Source organism: Lissotriton helveticus, chromosome 7, assembly GCF_964261635.1.
Source record: "Lissotriton helveticus chromosome 7, aLisHel1.1, whole genome shotgun sequence".
NCBI lineage: Eukaryota > Metazoa > Chordata > Amphibia > Caudata > Salamandridae > Lissotriton > Lissotriton helveticus.
Window position 1 is genome coordinate 723,521,407 of NC_136068.1, and position 23,804 is coordinate 723,545,210.

Here is a 23,804-nt window from a genome sequence, read left to right on the forward strand (position 1 = left end):
TGTCCTGGAAGGGAGAGCAGAGGAGGGGTGATGTCCGGGATGGGGTGAGTAGGGATCTCGCGCACCGTGGGGAACCATCACATCCCCTTCTCCTAGCTGTCCTTCTTGTACGGGGTGGGGACATGGGGTAGCGGGAGAGGTAGTCTGCATTACCCTGGTCCACACCTTTCCAATGTACTGTTTTAAAGTGGTAAGGTTGGAGCGACAGGAACCAACGGAGGACTCGGTCATTGTGCCCTTTATTCCGAGCCATCCACTCCAGGGGAGCGTGATCCGTGGAAATGGTAAAGTCCCGACCCTCCAAGTAGTATCGGAGGCTCTCTACCGCCCACTTGATAGCCAGGGCTTCTTTCTCCACCACGGCATAGTTCTTTTCTCGTGGGAATAGTTTCCTACTAAGGTAGAGGATGGGTTTCTCGTTCCCAAGGGGGTCTTTTTGGGATAGTACCGCCCCTAGTCCTTGTTCCGAAGCATCAGTCTGGAGCAGGAAAGGTTGGGAGTAATCAGGACTCACCAACACGGGACTGGATGTCAGGGCGGTTTTTAAATCGGAAAAAGCATGCCACAACAATGGCGTTGGATTTCGAAGCACTGATTCAGTTTTGGAGGATTTTTTTAACAGGTCAGTGAGCGGCGCCGCTCTTTGCGAAAAATTAGGGACGAACCTCCGATAATAGCCTAAGAGGCCCAAAAATGCATCTGGTCTGGGGAAAAGGGAGGGATTGAATAGCTTCGGTCTTGCTTTTCTGGGGTCGGATTAGACCCTCACCCAGGAGATATCCCAGATATTTCACGGTTTGGGCTGCTAGGGTGGTTTTGGCGGGGTTTATCATGAACCCATAAGACCCCAGGGAAGTGATGACCTTGTGAAGGTGTTCTAGGTGTTGCGTCCAATCGTCACTGTAAATGACGATATCGTCCAGATATGCGCCCGCATACAGGGTGTGGGGTCGTAAAATGTGGTTCATTGCACGTTGGAATGTAGCGGGTGCGCCATGGAGGCCGAAAGGGAGGACTAGGAACTGGTATAATCCTTCAGGGGTCTAAAACGCTGTCTTTTTTCGGTCCTCCTCTCTGAGGGGTATCTGGCAATACCCCTTACAGAGGTCTAGCGTAGAGATATACCGGGCCTTCCCTATGCGCTCGACCATCTCGTCGACGCGAGGCAACGGATAGGTGTCAAAGGAGGAAATCTTGTTGACTTCACGGAAGTCGATACAAAACCTGACAGACCCGTCAGGTTTGGGTACAAGGACAATCGGGGAGTTACAATCGCTCACCGAGGGTTCTATTATGCCCATCTCTAACATCTTTTCCGTTTACCTTTTCATTACCGCCCTGCGGGCTTCGGGGACCCTATACGGTCTTTGTCGGACCACCTTCCCAGGTACCGTTTGTATGGCGTGGTTTGTGATGGTGGTATGTCCGGGTGCAGAGGAAAATACCAGGCGTAATGGATATAGGACATCCTTTAGCTCAAGGCACTGCTGTGTGGGTAATTCAGCGTCTATACAGGGGGAAAAGGAGAGAGCAGAACATGAAAGAGAGCCAGACAGGACGGGACGAGGGCCTTCCCATTTCTTGAGATGGTTCACGTGATATATTTGTGTAGTACCACGTGTGGGGTCCAGGTCCAACTCGTAGGTGACAGGGGTCACCTGTCGAAGGATGGCATAAGGGCCTTGCCACTGCCCTAGGAGTTTCTGATCCGAGAACGGCATCATCAAAAGAACCCAATCCCCGACGGAAAAGGTCCGTGGTTTTGTGCCCTTATCGTATTGTCCCTTCTGTTTGTTTTGTGCGTTCTCTAAGTTTTGGCGGACAATGTCCCTGATTACCGATAGGTGTGTTTTTAGGTTGTCCATATATTTGGGGAGAGGACGCGTACGGTCTGGTTCTGCTTCCCAGGCTTCTTGGGCTATGTCCATTAAGGTTCGAGGGGGTGGGCCATACAGCAATTCATAGGGAGAATAACCTGTGCTGCTCTGTGTAGTACAACGAATGGCGAACAATGCAAGGGGCAGCATATCCTCCCACCTTCTTGCTTCTAATCCCAGCAATTTCTTTAGTGTCTGTTTCAGCGTGGCGTTGTATCGCTCTACTAACCCATCTGTTTGCGGATGATACGCCGAGGTTCTGATCTGTTTAATCCCTAGTTGGGAGCAGACCTGCCTCATCAGAGCTGAGACAAAAGGAGTGCCCTGATCAGTCAGGATTTCCCGGGGAAACCCTACACTAGAGAACACTGAAATGAGGGCTTTGGCGATGTTCTGAGTAGTGGGTTGGCGTAGAGGTAGGGCTTCGGGGAAGCGCGTGGCGTAGTCCACGAGGACTAGGGCGTAGCGGCAGCCGCTTCGAGAGAGTAACAGGGGCCCTATAATGTCCATCCCTACTCTGCTGAACGGGACATCGATAACAGGAAGGGGCCTTAGGGGTACCCTAGGGGGCCGATAACTGCTATTTTTTTGGCACACGGGACACTCTCTACAATACGTCTTGATGTGTTGGTATACCCCGGGCCAGTAAAATTTGTCTAAGATCGCTTGACTGTTTTTTTCGTCGCCAAAGTGACCCCCCAGAAGGTGGCTGTGGGCAAGGAACAGGACCTTATCACGGAAGGGGCCAGGGATCAGAAGCTGGGGTTTTTGCTGGGCCCCTCCCTTGCGGTATAACAACCCATTTTTCTTGAAGAAATAGGGACCTACGGTAAGGGGATCCTCGTTGTCTAATGCTCTTTCCCATGCTTCCTGTAGGACAGGATCTTCTTGTTGTGCTGCCCTGAATTCCCTGTCGGTCTGCCAGGGGTGGTCGTCCGGGATCACGGGGAAGACACTGGCATGCTCTCTCCTTTCCTTCTTTTTTTGGGTTTTGGTTTTCTGGGGCTTTGGTTCCTTCGCAGGGGTGGAGAGTCCCTGAGTAAAAGGTGCTTCTTCCCACCAACGGGTCAGGGAATCGGTTGTGTCCTGTAGAAGTCCCGGTAGGCCTGAATAGTCGCTCCCCAATATGGCCTGTTCCGGCAGAGCTGGCACAAGACCAACTGTGAGGGTGGTTCCTAGGTCCTTAGGGTGGCGGACATGCACTTGGGTGGTTGGGTATCTTTTTGTATCGCCATGGACACTTTGGATGGCGACCATACCAGACGGTTGGCTGACAGGGTGGTTCAAGTCCTGAGGTCTAAGAACGCTCTGTCGACACCCAGTGTCCGCCAGAGCCATGAGGGTTTGTCCATCAATGTTCACCGGGCAATGAAAAGGGGGAGGAGAAGCACCAGTAATCGAGCATACATAGTTACAGGCAAGGCCAACCTCCATCGGCTCTTCCTTGTGGGGGCACCCCCGGGCGATGTGACCAAAACCTCCACAGTTGTAACATTGGGGTCCTTGGTTGGAAGGCCGCGGCAACAAAGGGGTGGAAAACAGAGGGGTCGGCTCCGGTCTTCTCGGTAGAGGCGGACGGTGAGGCCGGATAGCCGTGGAGGGATGTGTTTTATGTGGGTGTTCCTCTCTCCCTCGCTGAACCTCCTGTGCACGGCTGTAGGCACTTGCGATTTCCACAGCGGCTTCCAGTGTAAGACGGGCATGCTGTCACACCCATCTTTGCGTGGCTGGATGTAAAGACATCAAAAACTGTTCGAGGTATATTTTCTCGAGGATCTCCTCCTTGGCGGAGGCATCGGGTCTCAGCCAACGATTGGTCAAGTCTTTGATCCTAAACGAAAGGGCTCTGGGGGTTTCTTGGGGCCCTTCTTTGGCCTGGCGCAGCTTTACACGATACGTTTCGTCATCTATGCCCAACCGTTCAAGAATACACTTCTTGATATCTGCATAAGGATTGTTGCCCTGTATGTTTGCCTGTTGATACGCGGCTTGCAGGTCTCCGGTCAACAAGGGACAAAGGTAGTGGCCCCACCGGTCGATAGGCCATGAAGCAGCCTGTGCTAGCCGTTCAAAATTGGTAAAGAAGAAGTCCGGGTCCTCCCCCGGCACATACTTCTGGAGGACCACGGAAGGCAGGGAGGCCATGGGCCTCTGATGTCCCAGTACGTCGGTCAACTTCCCCATGGCTTGCTCATGCGTGTCCCCCTGTCCTTTCAGTACGTCGTGGAGCTGGCCTCGGTCGTCCTCAGCGGTCTTCAGGAACTGCTCCATGAGCTTTCCCAATTGTTCCTGGGAGTCGGCCATCCTCTTCATCACGGCCTCCATGCCTCCAGGGGATCCCACTTCTGACACCAGATGTGATAGTGGGCTGTCGGCGGACAGGAAAATCAGGCGAGGAGGCCGGATATAGTGGGCAATAGTGTTCTTTTATTGCACTCTGAACAGTTCTTATAACAAGAGAGGGAACAGGGATATGGTTTCTCAAGGTCTGTGCCGTCTTCTTCTGTCACCGCCGGGTGTTCTGGGGATCCAGTGGTGTTCCGGATCTTGGGTGAAGGCGTCCGTAGATGACCGGGAAGGCTCCTCGGAGGGCAGTAAGAGAAAGAGAAGGAGCCGTTAGTCTTACTGGGGCTGGAGGCCGGATACCATAACCGCCACCCGGGGTGTCGAGGTAGAAAAGACCGTGAGGAAGGGGTGGGAAGGACAAAGAAGGGTAGAGTACAGAGATGGTGGTCGAGAGGGTTCGTGTGGGGGCTGTCTTTACAGTGCAAGGTGCTGTATACTATATACAAAGTGGCTTTCTACTACAATGGACGTGTCTAAGTTAGAGGGGGTAATTACACGGGACGGGGTCGTACTATTTACACAAGCACCTAGCGTGCTTATAGAAGGAAGCTGGTACTCACGCGCTCCGCCGTAACTCTCGTCTGAGTTACGGCCGCTCTTCAGCCACCTCCGTGGGACTCCACCAGTCTTCCGACCACTCCTCGGTTTCTCCGTTCCCGTCTTCTCCTTCCGTCGTAGCGCCAGTCGAAATCTCCTGCCACGATACTCCGACCTCCGCTGTCTCTCGTCCTCCGTCTTTTCTGTGTCCGGCCGTCGGCGGGGAGGCGGGACTTCCGGGGTCAGGGGGAGGCCCTTCCGGTCCAACGTCTCTTCCGATTGGGTCCTGCAAGAGAGTGAGGGGCGGGTGTTCGGTTGTCACGGACGCTGTTGTGGTTGTTTCGGTTTGTGTGTCCTGGAAGGGAGAGCAGAGGAGGGGTGATGTCCGGGATGGGGTGAGTAGGGATCTCGCGCACCGTGGGGAACCATCACATCCCCTTCCCCTAGCTGTCCTTCTTGTACGGGGTGGGGACATGGGGTAGCGGGAGAGGTAGTCTGCATTACCCTGGTCCACACCTTTCCAATGTACTGTTTTAAAGTGGTAAGGTTGGAGCGACAGGAACCAACGGAGGACTCGGTCATTGTGCCCTTTATTCCGAGCCATCCACTCCAGGGGAGCGTGATACGTGGAAATGGTAAAGTCCCGACCCTCCAAGTAGTGTCGGAGGCTCTCCACCGCCCACTTGATAGCCAGGGCTTCTTTCTCCACCACGGCATAGTTCTTTTCTCGTGGGAATAGTTTCCTACTAAGGTAGAGGATGGGTTTCTCGTTCCCAAGGGGGTCTTTTTGGGATAGTACCGCCCCTAGTCCTTGTTCCGAAGCATCAGTCTGGAGCAGGAAAGGTTGGGAGTAATCAGGACTCACCAACATGGGACTGGATGTCAGGGCGGTTTTTAAATCGGAAAAAGCATGCCACAACAATGGCGTTGGATTTCGAAGCACTGATTCAGTTTTGGAGGATTTTTTTAACAGGTCAGTGAGCGGCGCCGCTCTTTGCGAAAAATTCGGGACGAACCTCCGATAATAGCCTAAGAGGCCCAAAAATGCATCTGGTCTGGGGAAAAGGGAGGGATTGAATAGCTTCGGTCTTGCTTTTCTGGGGTCGGATTAGACCCTCACCCAGGAGATATCCCAGATATTTCACGGTTTGGGCTGCTAGGGTGGTTTTGGCGGGGTTTATCATGAACCCATAAGACCCCAGGGAAGTGATGACCTTGTGAAGGTGTTCTGGGTGTTGCGTCCAATCGTCACTGTAAATGACGATATCGTCCAGATATGCGCCCGCATACAGGGTGTGGGGTCGTAAAATGTGGTTCATTGCACGTTGGAATGTAGCGGGTGCGCCATGGAGGCCGAAAGGGAGGACTAGGAACTGGTATAATCCTTCAGGGGTGGAAAACGCTGTCTTTTTTCGGTCCTCCTCTCTGAGGGGTATCTGGCAATACCCCTTACAGAGGTCTAGCGTAGAGATATACCGGGCCTTCCCTATGCGCTCGACCATCTCGTCGACGCGAGGCAACGGATAGGTGTCAAAGGAGGAAATCTTGTTGACTTCACGGAAGTCGATACAAAACCTGACAGACCCGTCAGGTTTGGGTACAAGGACAATCGGGGAGTTACAATCGCTCACCGAGGGTTCTATTATGCCCATCTCTAACATCTTTTCCGTTTACCTTTTCATTACCGCCCTGCGGGCTTCGGGGACCCTATACGGTCTTTGTCGGACCACCTTCCCAGGTACCGTTTGTATGGCGTGGTTTGTGATGGTGGTATGTCCGGGTGCAGAGGAAAATACCAGGCGTAATGGATATAGGACATCCTTTAGCTCAAGGCACTGCTGTGTGGGTAATTCAGCGTCTATACAGGGGGAAAAGGAGAGAGCAGAACATGAAAGAGAGCCAGACAGGACGGGACGAGGGCCTTCCCATTTCTTGAGATGGATCACGTGATATATTTGTGTAGTACCACGTGTGGGGTCCAGGTCCAACTCGTAGGTGACAGGGGTCACCTGTCGAAGGATGGCATAAGGGCCTTGCCACTGCCCTAGGAGTTTCTGATCCGAGGACGGCATCATCAAAAGAACCCAATCCCCGACGGAAAAGGTCCGTGGTTTTGTGCCCTTATCGTATTGTCCCTTCTGTTTGTTTTGTGCGTTCTCTAAGTTTTGGCGGACAATGTCCCTGATTACCGATAGGTGTGTTTTTAGGTTGTCCATATATTTGGGGAGAGGACGCGTACGGTCTGGTTCTGCTTCCAAGGCTTCTTGGGCTATGTCCATTAAGGTTCGAGGGGGTCGGCCATACAGCAATTCATAGGGAGAATAACCTGTGCTGCTCTGTGTAGTACAACGAATGGCGAACAATGCAAGGGGCAGCATATCCTCCCACCTTCTTGCTTCTAATCCCAGCAATTTCTTTAGTGTCTGTTTCAGCGTGGCGTTGTATCGCTCTACTAACCCATCTGTTTGCGGATGATACGCCGAGGTTCTGATCTGTTTAATCCCTAGTTGGGAGCAGACCTGCCTCATCAGAGCTGAGACAAAAGGAGTGCCCTGATCAGTCAGGATTTCCCGGGGAAACCCTACACTAGAGAACACTGAAATGAGGGCTTTGGCGATGTTCTGAGTAGTGGGTTGGCGTAGAGGTAGGGCTTCGGGGAAGCGCGTGGCGTAGTCCACGAGGACTAGGGCGTAGCGGCAGCCGCTTTGAGAGGGTAACAGGGGCCCTATAATGTCCATCCCTACTCTGCTGAACGGGACATCGATAACAGGAAGGGGCCTTAGGGGTACCCTAGGGGGCCGATAACTGCTATTTTTTTGGCACACGGGACACTCTCTACAATACGTCTTGATGTGTTGGTATACCCCGGGCCAGTAAAATTTGTCTAAGATCGCTTGACTGTGACCCCCCAGAAGGTGGCTGTGGGCAAGGAACAGGACCTTATCACGGAAGGGGCCAGGGATCAGAAGCTGGGGTTTTTGCTGGGCCCCTCCCTTGCGGTATAACAACCCATTTTTCTTGAAGAAATAGGGACCTACGGTAAGGGGATCCTCGTTGTCTAATGCTCTTTCCCATGCTTCCTGTAGGACAGGATCTTCTTGTTGTGCTGCCCTGAATTCCCTGTCGGTCTGCCAGGGGTGGTCGTCCGGGATCACGGGGAAGACACTGGCATGCTCTCTCCTTTCCTTCTTCTTTTGGGTTTTGGTTTTCTGGGGCTTTGGTTCCTTCGCAGGGGTGGAGAGTCCCTGAGTAAAAGGTGCTTCTTCCCACCAACGGGTCAGGGAATCGGCTGTGTCCTGTAGAAGTCCCGATAGGCCTGAATAGTCGCTCCCCAATATGGCCTGTTCCGGCAGAGCCGGCACAAGACCGCCTGTGAGGGTGGTTCCTAGGTCCTTAGGGTGGCGGACATGCACTTGGGTGGTTGGGTATCTTTTTGTATCGCCATGGACACATTGGATGGCGACCATACCAGACGGTTGGCTGACAGGGTGGTTCAAGTCCTGAGGTCTAAGAATGCTCTGTCTACACCCAGTGTCCGCCAGAGCCATGAGGGTTTACCATCAATGTTCACCGGGCAATGAAAGGGGGGAGGAGAAGCACCAGTAATCGAGCATACATAGTTACAGGCAAGGCCAACCTCCATCGGCTCTTCCTTGTGGGGGCACCCCCGGGCGATGTGACCAAAACCTCCACAGTTGTAACATTGGGGTCCTTGGTTGGAAGGCCGCGGCAACAAAGGGGTGGAAAACAGAGGGGTCGGCTCCGGTCTTCTCGGTAGAGGCGGACGGTGAGGCCGGATAGCCGTGGAGGGATGTGTTTTATGTGGGTGTTCCTCTCTCCCTCGCTGAACCTCCTGTGCACGGCTGTAGGCACTTGCGATTTCCACAGCGGCTTCCAGTGTAAGACGGGCATGCTGTCACACCCATCTTTGCGTGGCTGGATGTAAAGACATCAAAAACTGTTCGAGGTATATTTTCTCGAGGATCTCCTCCTTGGCGGAGGCATCGGGTCTCAGCCAACGATTGGTCAAGTCTTTGATCCTAAACGAAAGGGCTCTGGGGGTTTCTTGGGGCCCTTCTTTGGCCTGGCGCAGCTTTACACGATACGTTTCGTCATCTATGCCCAACCGTTCAAGAATACACTTCTTGATATCTGCATAAGGATTGTTGCCCTGTATGTTTGCCTGTTGATACGCGGCTTGCAGGTCTCCGGTCAACAAGGGACAAAGGTAGTGGCCCCACCGGTCGATAGGCCATGAAGCGGCCTGTGCTAGCCGTTCAAAATTGGTAAAGAAGAAGTCCGGGTCCTCCCCCGGCACATACTTCTGGAGGACCACGGAAGGCAGGGAGGCCATGGGCCTCTGATGTCCCAGTACGTCGGTCAACTTCCCCATGGCTTGCTCATGCGTGTCCCCCTGTCCTTTCAGTACGTCGTGGAGCTGGCCTCGGTCGTCCTCAGCGGTCTTCAGGAACTGCTCCATGAGCTTTCCCAATTGTTCCTGGGAGTCGGCCATCCTCTTCATCACGGCCTCCATGCCTCCAGGGGATCCCACTTCTGACACCAGATGTGATAGTGGGCTGTCGGCGGACAGGAAAATCAGGCGTGGAGGCCGGATATAGTGGGCAATAGTGTTCTTTTATTGCACTCTGAACAGTTCTTATAACAAGAGAGGGAACAGGGATATGGTTTCTCAAGGTCTGTGCCGTCTTCTTCTGTCACCGCCGGGTGTTCTGGGGATCCAGTGGTGTTCCGGGTCTTGGGTGAAGGCGTCCGTAGATGACCGGGAAGGCTCCTCGGAGGGCAGTAAGAGAAAGAGAAGGAGCTGTTAGTCTTACTGGGGCTGGAGGCCGGATACCATAACCGTCACCCGGGGTGTCGAGGTAGAAAAGACCGTGAGGAAAGGGTGGGAAGGACAAAGAAGGGTAGAGTACAGAGATGGTCGTCAAGAGGGTTCATGTGGGGGCTGTCTTTACAGTGCAAGGTGCTGTATACTATATACAAAGTGGCTTTCTACTACAATGGACGTGTCTAAGATAGAGGGGGTAATTACACGGGACGGGGTCGTACTATTTACACAAGCACCTAGCGTGCTTATAGAAGGAAGCTGGTACTCACGCGCTCCGCCGTAACTCTCCTCCGAGTTACGGCCGCTCTTCAGCCACCTCCGTGGGACTCCACCAGTCTTCCGACCACTCCTCGGTTTCTCCGCTCCCGTCTTCTCCTTCCGTCGTAGCGCCAGTCGAAATCTCATGCCACGATACTCCGACCTCCGCTGTCTCTCGTCCTCCGTCTTTTCTGTGTCCGGCCGTCGGCGGGGAGGCGGGACTTCCGGGGTCAAGGGGAGGCCCTTCCGGTCCGACGTCTCTTCCGATTGGGTCCTGCAAGTGAGAGAGGGGCGGGTGTTCCGTTGTCACGGACGCTGTTGTGGTTGTTTCGGTTTGCGTGTCCTGGAAGGGAGAGCAGAGGAGGGGTGATGTCCGGGATGGGGTGAGTAGGGAACTCGCGCACCGTGGGGAACCATCACAGAGTGACTTGAACATAATTTTCAATTATTTGAAACATATGCATGCCAAGATGGCTCTTGCTTTTGTACTGCTCTTCTGATATCAAAACACTGCTATTGTGCTATGTTGATTGTAATTACAATGTTCATGTAAAAGAGCAGGGTGGCTCCTCTCACGCCATACTGTGAACAAGACGAAAGCCGAATTGAGTTGGTACAAGGAATCATAATAAACATTTGAAGCATTCCGGAGTTCCTGATTATCCCTTGATTGTGGGGATAGTCGTGGGATATATATGCCATGACTATCCCCATGCAACATTAATGAGGCCTACTTACTCTCCAGCATTCTTTTGGGGCAGCAGAGCTGTAGCATGTTATGTTATTCACTAATAATTCCAATGGCCCTGATCTTCTCCAACTCCTACCTCAGTTCTACTACCCTAAGTCCAAATTTAGGCGTATAGGCTTAGTGGGAAAGATCTGACAGATGGGACACACTTGGCAGGTAACAGATATCTCATCCACCATATTACAGTAGAAAGTGCATAGAATATAAATGATGCGCTGTAGTACACAAACCGGATACATTTTATTTGTCACAGAGTATCCCATCTGCCAATCTCTCAGTCATGCCCTCAGTCCTACAATACACCCGGGCCTCTTACACAGATTATTCTCAAGAAATTTCTTCATTTGATAGTGGAAAAAAGGAGTCTACAGGGAGGTAAGTTATAGGGATTGGGCTAGGCAGAGGTTTAGCTGTGAAATGGTTAGGTGTCACTCATCATGTACTACTCATTTGCTTAGTCACATTGATTGATGAGATGAAATAAATTGCTACTGTCAATCTATAATGGAAGTCATGAAATGTAACTTCACTTGGGCAGAGAAATGTGGCACAGATATCTCATGCCAAGAAAGAATTTACTGTTTTACCTAGGCAGGGACAGAAAGACATAATGATTAAGTTAAATATTAGTAGGCGACTGAGTGGGCACTGGGATACACACCTTGTCTTCAGTTTGTGCATTGCAGACTTCCATTGTGTCTCTGTGCCACAGTAGATGGACATGATTTCACTGCATGCACTGCAGCACCAAATCAAACTGTGCTGTGTATTTAGGTGGCAAAATGCCACGGGCAGAGACTGGACTCTGGAGGTGATGGGCGGGATATCTACCTTCCTTAACAAATACAGTATTGGCAATAAGAAAACAAGGTGATGTACCACTTGTCCCTTCCACCACTGGGACTTCTTCTCCTCCCATGCCCAGCTGAGCCTCCTCAGATGTTGCTGTGCTTCGGACGATCTGTGTGCCTAGAGAAAAACATAATGCACCCATTTTAGATACCAAATTAGCCTCCTAAGAATGTATTTTGTACAAGGTATAACAGCAATACCTCACAACAATTAGGTTAGCTATCTCTCAGTATTTTCTTGCATCAAAAGTAATCACTTTGCAAGGTTTGTTTTACTTTTTTGCTTGACAATATTTAAAAGAAAGGTAGTCATTGAGTCAACCAAAACCTTTTTCTCGTAATGGATGGATAATAAGGGCAGGGCATAAGGTAGGACTACAAAAGGATAAGGGGTCAAAAGAAATGCTAATGACATATGGGGGTCGATTCCGAATCGGGAAAAAAAACATCCGTACGATTTGTATCCGGAGCCATCTCCGTACGAATCGTACCCGTCCGTCCGAGTCGCGTAGTACGATCCGTATTCCGTGAATCCGTCCGAATCGTCGCGATCCGTACGTATTGCAAGGCTGAAACCGTGAACCGTACGACTCGTACACATGCCATATGACTCGTACACATGCCGTACGACCCGACGAGTACGATCCGGACCGGGGTACCCCATGTACGATGGGTGTACGAGCCGTACCCCATGGACCCATCGTACATGGGGCATGGCTCGTACACCCATCGTAGATGGGGTACGGCTCGTACACCCATCATACATGGGGTACGGCTCGTACACCCATCGTACATGGGGTACGGCTCATACACCCCATGATCGCAAGGGTACGGTGCGTACCCCTGCGATCATGGGGGGTATGCACCATACCCGGGGGGGGCTGTTCCGTACCTGTTTCGGCGCGAACTCTGCTTTTACGGCTGTTTTCAGCTCCTGTAGAAAAAGGGTTGTACGGTGCGTACCCGACACGTATCGTACTTGCTGGGTCGTAAAAACCAGCCACGAACCGTACAGATGTCGCGTACAGCGGGTTCCGAGGGAGAATCGTACTTCGTCGTACGTACGGGGGACGTTGCAGGGTACGATTCGTACAGAAAAAAACGCTCCGAAGAAATAAAAACTAGTAACTATACACAAGGGAGTGGGAATAGAAAGTATGAAATAATAAACATTGAGCTCCAGGGTGCGGCAGTATCATTTACTGTGGCGCTGGTGGTTGTCATCACCACAGCCCACGCTGGCGGTGATGGCAGCCAGCCCTTGGGTGCTTATGTAAGAAGATAAAACACAATCATTGGTGCTACTCAGTATTGGGAATGGAATGTTTAATTGTCTGGCAAGGTGGAAACCCCTCAGTGAGTTATTTTGTCATCCTCTCGCTCATCTCAGTGAGTGCGGAGATGAGAAATTGGCAGCAGGGTTGGTACCGTCAAACACGCGTCTTCCCCAGCCTTATTAACCTTAAGATGTGACCAGCACCTCAGCAGCCCTACTAGACTTTCAGAAGTACCAGCCTAATTCGAAATTTGCCCCCAGGACATTTGTACTCTAGGTACAGCAATTCAGTCGGATAAAATGTCAGTCTGTGCCATCTGTCCTCGCTTACCCTTTCCCAAATCCCTCGTCCATAATCTTGCCAAAATTTGTAAGAACCTGCTATTTATCAAGAAATATTTGCTGCTGTTTTCACAGCCAGGCATGAAAAGGAGGAAGCCCAAATCGGCTGACTCTCCCGAGACCTTTTCTTGCAAGGAATATCAGTAATTGAAAGAACAATTATCAACAAATGTAATTATGTAAATCTGTCACGGTGGGAGTGCGCAGGAAATTTATTACAATATGGAAACTTCTTTGTACAGTGTCAACAGATTAACTTTATTGTGTACATATTTACTGGCAGCAGACTGGAATCGTTATTCTACATTTCCGCAGAGCCTGGCGCTTGGCTTCCTTTGAAATTAGTTTTATTTGTATTGATAATGTTTTCCTTAGCTGCGGTGCTTAAACATGTTAATTGAAAATAGTCATGCAAACAAAGAGGGTAAAATCTTCAATGTTAGATGGTATTTTGGTTGCACATTAACACAGTGAACACTGTACAAGTTCTTAACCATGCCATTTTAGTGATTTGGATTCCCTACTATTTACCGTCTCACCAACAAGGTTGAGTGTCTCGTTCCCCAAAAAAAGCTTTAACACACACCTTTGGCAGACTTTCGATTTTCATGTATGGATCGGCCCTTTTAAAGATATATATTTACCTCATTTACAGATATAAAGGAAATGTTTGTCACACCTCAACCAGGTTTCTTTAAGTGTCTGCAATTGCGATAGTTGGTAGTCTATGGTTGGACGAACAAGATATATTTGAGGCTAACTTACTATTGCATCTATAGAAATATATGTTACTAACATAGCTTGAAATGATGGATCCTTGTATGAAACACTATATAGACACGCATTAGCAAAGTCAATAAGTCTGTGTTTAATGTTCTAATAGTTAAACTCAGGCCTGCAAAAGTGTTTATTTGCTTCAATGCTAGGTTTGCATATAATTGATACCTACATCTTACATCCTCAAAAAAGGTTATGGTGGCCAGTAAAGTGCATAACAATATCTTTCATTATTCTAAACCAATACCAAAGAGTCATTATATTACAGTAGGCTAAAGCTAAACAAACTAATTAATTAGGTGACACTAGAAGCAGACGGGGTTCGATGAAGACTAAGGGGATTAGTTACGAGCCCCGTTGCATTGCTCTTGCACCATGCAACATGGTGCAAGAGCGACGCAACTCAATAGTGAGATTTATGAGCCCACACAAGGCCATCTTGCATGGCCATGACTGGCTTAATTAATCTCAAATAAAAAAACGCAGCGCGAATCACTGCATTGCCTTACTCCATGGATTTTGATGCACTCCCAGATTTACCAGAAGTGGTAGCACTGGGAATGCACCAAAAACCTACGCCTCCCCCGGTAAGGTGTAACGAGGAAAAATATTTTTATTTCTCCTAGTTTTTTCCTCTTTCTAGGTGTGCTGCAATCTGTAGCACATATAACAAGTGGAAAATGCCTCAGGGGGTTGTTTTTGTTCAGGAAGGTGCTCCTTCTTGCACAAAACAATCCACCTTACAATGTAGGCACCCTTGCACCATGGTGCAAGGCATTCCTACCTAATTCATTATGCTTATTATGTCCTTTCTGTCATATTATTGTCAACTCTGCACACACCAACAACAACAGTCTGTGAGGTGCTGCCCCCTGAGAGTATCACTGAGGTTCTGAAAGAGAGTCCAGTCTGGTGTTTACATATCTCTCTCCCCACCCTTCCCTGGCTCTGTTTTCGTTGTTGGCATAGAGACGTAAGGTTTTTCGCACATGCTCAGTACCTGTAAAGCAGTTTGCACTTTTAGTACAACAGCAAAGTTGTCAAAGTTGAATTTTATTTCTCTTCCCAATCGTATGGGCCAGATTTGTCAAGGTTTTGTGTCACCCTTCCGTCATGCAAGGGGGCACATGGGCGACTCAAAACAGAAGTGAGATTTATCAAACCACACAAGGCCACTTTGTGTGGCCCTGCTTGGCACGATACACATAAATCTGGAGTAACTCAAGGCAGTGCAAATCACTGCCTTGCGTATCACTGCCCCCAGAGAGGTGTTCCATGGATTGTGGCACATTCCCAGATTTACCAATTCTAGTAGACCTGGGAGTACATCAAAATGAGTGAGGCCTAATGAGGAGAAATATCTTTACTTCTTCTCGTTTTTTCCTCTTTATACTTGTGCTGCATTTTACAGCACACGTAAAAAGAAGAAAATACCTGAAGGGATTGTTTTTTTGCAGGTAGGTGTCCCCTCCTATACAAAAACAATCCTGCCTACAACGCAGGCGCCCTTGCACCATGAGGCAAGGGTCCCTGCATTGGCACTAGGCAGCCAAAAGTGCGCGAGCACTGTGAAAAGACAGGAATGTGCTGTATAATGTTAAATACAGTGCATTCCTGCCCTTTTCCATTCACACAGGGCAGCACAGTGGTTTACTGCATTGCGTTTGGTGACAAAGAGATAAATAAGGGCCTATGTGTATAGACTGGAGGGGTATGTCACCCTGTGATTCTTCAATTAATTCCTATGACATTGTTCAACAATATGTTGTTGACATGCATCAATGCTATTCAATCAATCAATCAAAAGAACTTTATTCGGGTATTGTATCAAAAATAACCATAAAAGTACAATTTATAAATCACACATAAGTTCCACAAATATATTAAGGATTAAGAGCAAGATTAAAAAAAAAAACATGTAAGAATCATATTGCAATTGATATACGATACTCCCATTTTTTTTTAAGAAGGCAGTGACAGAGGCAATAGTAAATACATTGTCCAAATATTGCAATGCAAGAAATGTGGGGCGACATCGTTTCAAACCCAACCTTTTTAACACGGGAACAATCGATCTTTTTCTAGGTTTAGAGTAGAACGTGCAAAAGAACAATATATGCATGGACGACTGGGCTGACGCGTCATCACATGGGCAATTACAAAGTGTTCTCGACCAGTCATTTACTACAGGGAAGCTCAGAGATCTATGTAATATGCTCAACCTGAAACGCGTTAGCAGAAATCTGTCATAATCTCTGGTAGTTAGCAAAATATATGGTTGTATGGTTACAGAAGTCAGAGTGAGATGGTGTGTTAAGACCGTTGTCTTAGTCAGTTCGCTCGTAAATCTCATTTTACTCAAAATAGCATACAACTAGCTTTGAGGTCCTTCCTCAGTACCTTGCACATCGTACAGGGGTCATTATAGTACTCTACATGGCCAATTTGAATTAAAAAGATTTTGACAAATGTTTGCCATCTTATATGTTTGGCCCCATCAGTTCCTAGTGCATCCTTTAAAATATGGCGATTAAAAGTGGGTTCTTCAATGGTCCAAACCCGATACCACGTAAGGACAGGCTGTATCCTAATCACATCCTCCAGGTATGGCAGGCCCAGTTCGGTGTGACAAATAAATGTTGACGTGCTGTCTGGTACTGCCAAAAGGTACCTGAGGAAGATGTTTTCTGGTATTTGCAAAGAATTAACATTTGCATATCCCCAGATACCTGCCCCATAAGTAGCAATTGCTACGCATGTCGGCCTATAAATGCGGAACAGTTCAACAGGATAACGTCTGCCCAGTTTTCTACTAAAGTTGTTAAGGCCATCAATGATTTGCTATAGAGGAGCCTTCTCGCTTTCATCGCCCTGCTCCAAGATCCTGACTGATCGAATAGAATCCCTAGATAAGAGAAAGTGTTAATGTTCTCTATTGCCTTATTGTTAATAAAAATGTTTTTTTCCCTTTTAATTTTATTTGACTCGTTCCCACAGTTCATGGAGAACGTTTTTGAGCAATTAATTGTAAGGCCCAAATTTGTCATAAATTTAGTAAAAGAGGATACTACCCTTTGGAGACCAAGGGTTGTGCGGGCCATCAGGACCGCATCATCTGCATAAAGGAGTGCAGGTATATGGCGAGTTGCTGAAAGTGGGAAATCCCTGTACTCCTTAATTAAAGTGCACTCAAGGTCATTTATATATAACGTGAAGAGGAATGGGGCAAGGACACAGCCTTGTCTCACGCCCTTCGAGACTCTAAAGTTCCTAGTACAATCTCCATCCTGTCCGAAACAAACCCTCGCCCTTGCCCTTGAGTACAACTGTCTTAAAAAGGAAATTATCGACTTGTCCACCCCTAGCCCCTCTAAAATAACCCACAACTTTTGACACAATCGAAGGCTGATGTTAGATCAACGAAAGTTAAAAACAGCCTTTCCCTTTTGGTTTTAGTATATTTATCTAGGAGAATATGTAAGTTTAGAACCTGGTCAATAGTGCAAAGGCCCTTTTGGAAACCATATTGCAAATTACTTAAAATTGAATGTTCCTCCGTCCACGTCTGCAGTCTGTCTAAAACCACACGCCCTATTATTTTAACTGTGGAATCCAATAATGAAATGGCGATAACAAGCTGGGTTCGCCCTATCGCCCTTTTAAAAAAAATATGGACTATGATAGATTCATACTAAGATAATAAAAACTCACTGGAGCAGCATGCATTAAAAAGTTGGGTTAAAAGTGGACCCAACAGCACCAAGTTGTTTTTTAAAAGGTCGACCGGGATACCATCCGGGCCCGGGGCCTTGCCACCCAAACTAGCTGTTATGGCCTCATTAACCTCGCTCAGTGTAAAATCCATCATTAAATTATGAGAAGTGGGGGAAGACTCGTGGTCATCCTCATACTCCAAAATTCCTTGATCATCTAATGTTTGGTTGGAGTAGAGCTTAGAGAAATGTATTACCCACTCTGATTCTGAGATGGCGATTTCTATTCTAGCTTTATCGTTATCCTCAAGAAAAGGGGCATTGACCGCCTTCCAGAAAGCCGCAAGGTCCCGATTATTCGATGCCTCATGCAGGGCATTCCAAGCTTCCTCCTTTAACCTAGTCTTCCTTGCGTGCTTGTACCCTTTTGTAATTTCTTCTAGCCTGCCTGATTTGCTCCTGATCCTTCACTGTCGCCTTCAATGCGTTTTTAAGTTTAGTGTGAGCCTTTGTGCAATTCGAATCGAACCACCCTTCCCTATTATTTTCATTACTTTTAGCTTTTACCCACAGAATTTCTTTAACTTGAGCAGAAATTGCTAAAAAGTTCTCAATAATTGCTGAATGGGTGGAATTTTCATCAAGACAAACATAGAACATGTTTATACACTCAGTCAGTAACTTACTAGTGAATTCTTCCGGGTCCACTTTCGCCCACTTCAGGGCGTACCCGTTTTGCCTGCTCAGACTAATATTCTTCAGGAATTGCGTGGATTTGCCTTTAGTATCACAATTTTGGTAATGCATAGTGACTTCAATACTTAATGGAAAGTGATCGCTTAATGCGATATCATGAGTACAGAAGTGCTTAACACGAGTGGAATATCTACAAGAAATCAAAATGAAATCAATCGTTGAAAAAATACCTCGTCCATTAAAGGGTGGTCTGAATGGGGCTACGGGTGAACACATATTGTTGGCAAACCTCATATCACATGAAAACATGATGTCGTTCAGAAGGTCTCCGTGTGCAGTGTACATAAAATACAGAAAGCTGGTATCTTTTCCATAGGTTATACCACAGACCTCCTTTTCACCACGTTGGCATAAAAAACAGATAAAATCCCCGCCCCATATGACAAAAACATCTTTAGATGACTGGGTTTGCAAGTTATTCACATCTCTGCTTAGGCTTCTCAATAGTTCCTCCTTCGAATCCGACGACGTATTATTATAAAAATTCAATATTGCCACACAGGATACCTGAACTATATGGATTGTAATGATTTGATAGTATTGATTACTAACAACTAGTACTATTTTCTGTATCTTTAAATAATTGGAGTTGTAAGTACATAGACCCCCTTTTGCTATACCATGTGATATATTTTAAAACCACTCAAATGGATTGGCACCTCCACCCAGGTTTCTTGCAAGCTAAGTATCTCAAAATGTTGCACAAATTCCACCCACACTTTAACAGACACTTTTTTTTTTAAACCAGCCACATTCCAAAACATAGGGGCTCATTAGGATGGCGGACGAAAGGACGTCCGCCGTCCTGGAGTAGGCGGAAAAAGCCCTTTTCCGTCCGCCTGCCGCGGACAGTCCGACCGCCATATTAGGATGGGAAAAACGGTGAAAACTCCGTACTCGGCGGAAGAGAACGCACCGCCGCGGAACTACACCCGACCCCGCGGCGGACGTAACCAATCCTGAGACACCGCCGTACGGAATAACGTCTCCGACCGTGCCACAAATCACAATGGCGGAAAACACACATAAAACCGCTGCGGAAAAACAACCTGCCTGAACACGGCGGATTCCCCACAGCAAAGATACAACACATTGCAGAGATACCCACCACAAGCAGCTCGCCCACATGGACCCAGCGCTACACGCTTTTCCGATACTCTTCGCGATCCTGCACCAGCAAGTCATGGACCATCATCGACGACGACGCAGGTACGCTACACACCATTTACTGTCAGAAGGGGAGTACCTGGCAGAGCTGTGACGTTGGGAGGGGGAGTGTCATGTCACAGGAAATAAATTGACGAACGCACCAAAATATACACAATTGAAGTACACAACCAGGAATGACAGCGACAAACCACAAAACATGATTCATTAGCTTTATTCAACATAATAGTTGCATATCAGAAAATCCAAGAGAATGGGCATTGTGCCCAACAGAGCAGGTACATCATTGGCAGTAAACGAGAGGGCAGAATGCAGTATCAGAACAGCAACAGGGCATTGTGGACCACAGAGCAGGTACATCATTGGCAGCACGTGAGAGGGCAGAATGCAGTATCAGAACAGCAACAGGGCATTGTGCCAAACTGAGCAGGTACATCAGAGGCAGCACGTGAGAGGGCAGAATGCAGTATCAGAACAGCAACAGGGCATTGTGGACAACAGAGCAGGTAAATCATTGGCAGCACGTGAGAGGGCAGAATGCAGTATCAGAACAGCAACAGGGCATTGTGCCCAACAGAGCAAGTACATCATTGGCAGTAAACGAGAGGGCAGAATGCAGAATCAGAACAGCAACAGGGCATTGTGGACAACAGAGCAGGTACATCATTGGCAGCAGGTGAGAGGGCAGAATGCAGTATCAGAACAGCAACAGGGCATTGTGCCCAACAGAGCAGGTACATCAGAGGCAGCACGTGAGAGGGCAGAATGCAGTATCAGAACAGCAACAGGGCATTGTGCCCAACAGAGCAGGTACATCAGAGGCAGCACGTGAGAGGGGCTAAGTGCATCAACAGTCCATTGCACTGGACAGGTCCATCAGAGGCAGCACGTGAGAGGGGCTAAGTGCATCAACAGTCCATTGCACTGGACAGGTACATCAGAGGCAGCACGTGAGAGGGGCTAAGTGCATCAACAGTCCATTGCACTGGACAGGTCCATCAGAGGCAGCACGTGAGAGGGGCTAAGTGCATCAACAGTCCATTGTACTGGACAGGTCCATCAGAGGCAGCACGTGAGAGGGCAGAATGCAGTATCAGAACAGCAACAGGGCATTGTGGACAACAGAGCAGGTACATCATTGGCAGCACGTGAGAGGGCAGAATGCAGTATCAGAACAGCAACAGGGCATTGTGGACAACAGAGCAGGTACATCATTGGCAGCACGTTAGAGGGCAGAATGCAGTATCAGAACAGCAACAGGGCATTGTGCCCAACAGAGCAGGTACATCATTGGCTAGCCAAGAACGTGTGTCAAGCGACCCGTCACAAGGAGATTAACAAAACATAGGTGGTTACATTCGTCAATCTACACACAGACTTAAATGACATGTGACTGATGGCAACTAGACCTCACACCACAGAATCTGGTGGACTGCTTGAACAACTCGCCTCGGACACACCGCCAGCACCAGCAACAGGAGTGTGAGACACAGCCACCGATCTACTCACTGACATATGTGCCATAGACCCAGACACACCGCCAGGACCAGCACCAGGAGTGTGAGACACAGCCACCGATCTACTCACTGACACATGTGCCATAGACCCAGACACACCGCCAGCACCAGCACCAGGAGTGTGAGACACAGCCACCGATCTACTCACTGACACATGTGCCATAGACCCAGACACACCGCCAGCACTAGAAACAGGAGTGTGAGACACAGCCACAGCTGTGGTGACTGATACATGTGCCATAGACCCAGACACACCGCCAGCACCAGCAACAGGAGTGTGAGACACAGCCACCGATCTACTCACTGACACATGTGCCATAGACCCAGACACACCGCCAGCACCAGCACCAGGAGTGTGAGACACAGCCACCGATCTACTCACTGACACATGTGCCATAGACCCAGACACACCGCCAGCACCAGCACCAGGAGTGTGAGACACAGCCACCGATCTACTCACTGACACATGTGCCATAGACCCAGACACACCGCCAGCACCAGCACCAGGAGTGTGAGACACAGCCACCGATCTACTCACTGACACATGTGCCATAGACCCAGACACACCGCCAGCACTAGAAACAGGAGTGTGAGACACAGCCACAGCTGTGGTGACTGATACATGTGCCATAGACCCAGACACACCGCCAGCACCAGCAACAGGAGTGTGAGACACAGCCACCGATCTACTCACTGACACATGTGCCATAGACCCAGACACACCGCCAGCACCAGCACCAGGAGTGTGAGACACAGCCACCGATCTACTCACTGACTCATGTGCAATAGACCCAGACACACCGCCAGCACCAGGAGTGTGAGACACAGCCACCGATCTACTCACTGACACATGAGCCCTAGACCGAGACACTCTTGCCGGACATGTCCCTGTACACTGACCAACAAATTCCATGCCTGCAAAAGACACATATGAGTGAACAGCAGCTGAGCCACTAGGACCACTGAAATGGTGAGCCACAGGGCTGTATGGGCCAGGAGGCAGGGTGGCTCTGGGAGCTGGGGACAGCTGTACTGGAGTGACATTGGGGTGTTCAGGTCTCACTGGTGTGTGTCTCCGTTTCTTTGTGAAATGTAGGGGTACCCCGGACATGCCTGGACTGGTAAGTGGAGTGGCATCACCAGACATCAAAGGTGAATCATGTGCTTGTGGTGGTCTGCTCTCTGGGGACGTGCTGGACCCTGCCTGCCGTTTGCTGTGGGCCTGCCTTCTGCCCTCTGCATCATGTGTAATGGGTGATGCAACAACAGTGTACTCCTTCCTCTGCTTTAGTGGGCCGTGGATGGGAGTAGAGGTATGTGGGGACTCGACCGTTGATACATGTGTTGTACGTTCCTTAAACATCATCCTCAGTGCAGCCAGGGGAGAAATATGCCTGTCCTTGATGGTGCTCGTGTCCATGGGAGAACCCTTGGCCATGGGATGTGGCTTGGACGTCGGAGGTGTCCTGTCCCTGGAATGGTGGCCCTGATCCCTTTCCGGTGCCCTGTGCCTGGGTGCAGACATGTCCATTGTAGTGTCCCTCTCCTTTGAAGCTACCCTGCTCTTGGGAGGTGCCCTCACCTTGGTACTGTCCTTGTCCTTGGGTGTCCCTGCTCTTGGGAGGTGGCCTTTCCTTGCTACTGTCCTTGTCCCTGGGAGTCTCCCTGCTCTTGGGAGGTGGCCTTTCCTTGCTACTGTCCTTGTCCCTGGGAGTCTCCCTGCTCTTGGGAGGTGGCCTTTCTATGCTACTGTCCTTGTCCCTGGGAGTCTCCCTGCTCTTGGGAGGTGGCCTTTCCTTGCTACTGTCCTTGTCCCTGGGAGTCTCCCTGCTCTTGGGAGGTGGCCTTGGCTTGGGAGTCATGTTGGTGGGGGATGGCTGTGCAGCATGTGAATCCATTTCCATACACACCCCTCCATGATCATGTCTGTCAACTCCAGTGTTGGACACGTCGTCTTCGGATAAAGAGATCACAGGCTTATGGGATGGTGTCTGTGCCCTCCGTGCCCTGCCTTGCTGCCTGTGGCTGCTCCTAGTGTAATAACCAGAATAAGAGGCCTGGTCTGAAGACTCACTCTCCCCTGTAACATCAAGTGGTGTGGATGGTTGTATAGAAGTAGCACCCTGTCTATGCGACTGTATAATTGCTGAGGACACAGTGTTTGCCAATGACTGAACTGTTCTGTGGAGACCAGCAACATCGCCATGCATGCCACCACCTGCCCCAACTTCCTATCGTGGTCTTGGAATGCATTGATCACGTTGGTCTGCCCTACACACAGCTGTCGCAGCAGATCAACTGCCTCTGCACAAAGTGCACTTTGTGTCACTGGGGCAGGGGCGGCGGTTCCTGCACCGAAGGCAACTCTGCTCCCCCTCCTCTGGCGAGCACGAGCAGTACATGTTGCAGTGGGTGGCAGTGTGGGCCCTGTGTGCTGTGTCCCGACTGAAGGTGTCGATTGCCCACTCCCTGTCTGTGCCAACAGTGCGGACTCACCAACACTTTCTGAGGATGAGGGCGATGGTGTTTCCATATGCGAGTCCTCAGGGATGGTCCTGTCCCCCTCTCCGGGGCTGCCCTCTTCAGTGTCAGTCTGCGTGTGTGCGACCTCTGATTCGGAAGCATTGCCACCACTTATCTCCTTCGTCTGCGCCCTCTGCCAAAGCTGAAATAGAGAGAAACGCGGTGTGAGTAAGTGCCACACACACGTACTGAAGGACAACAGATCTAGGATTCAATTACATACATTGTACATGTAGCACACATCCTGCACACGTCCCACCCCTACTA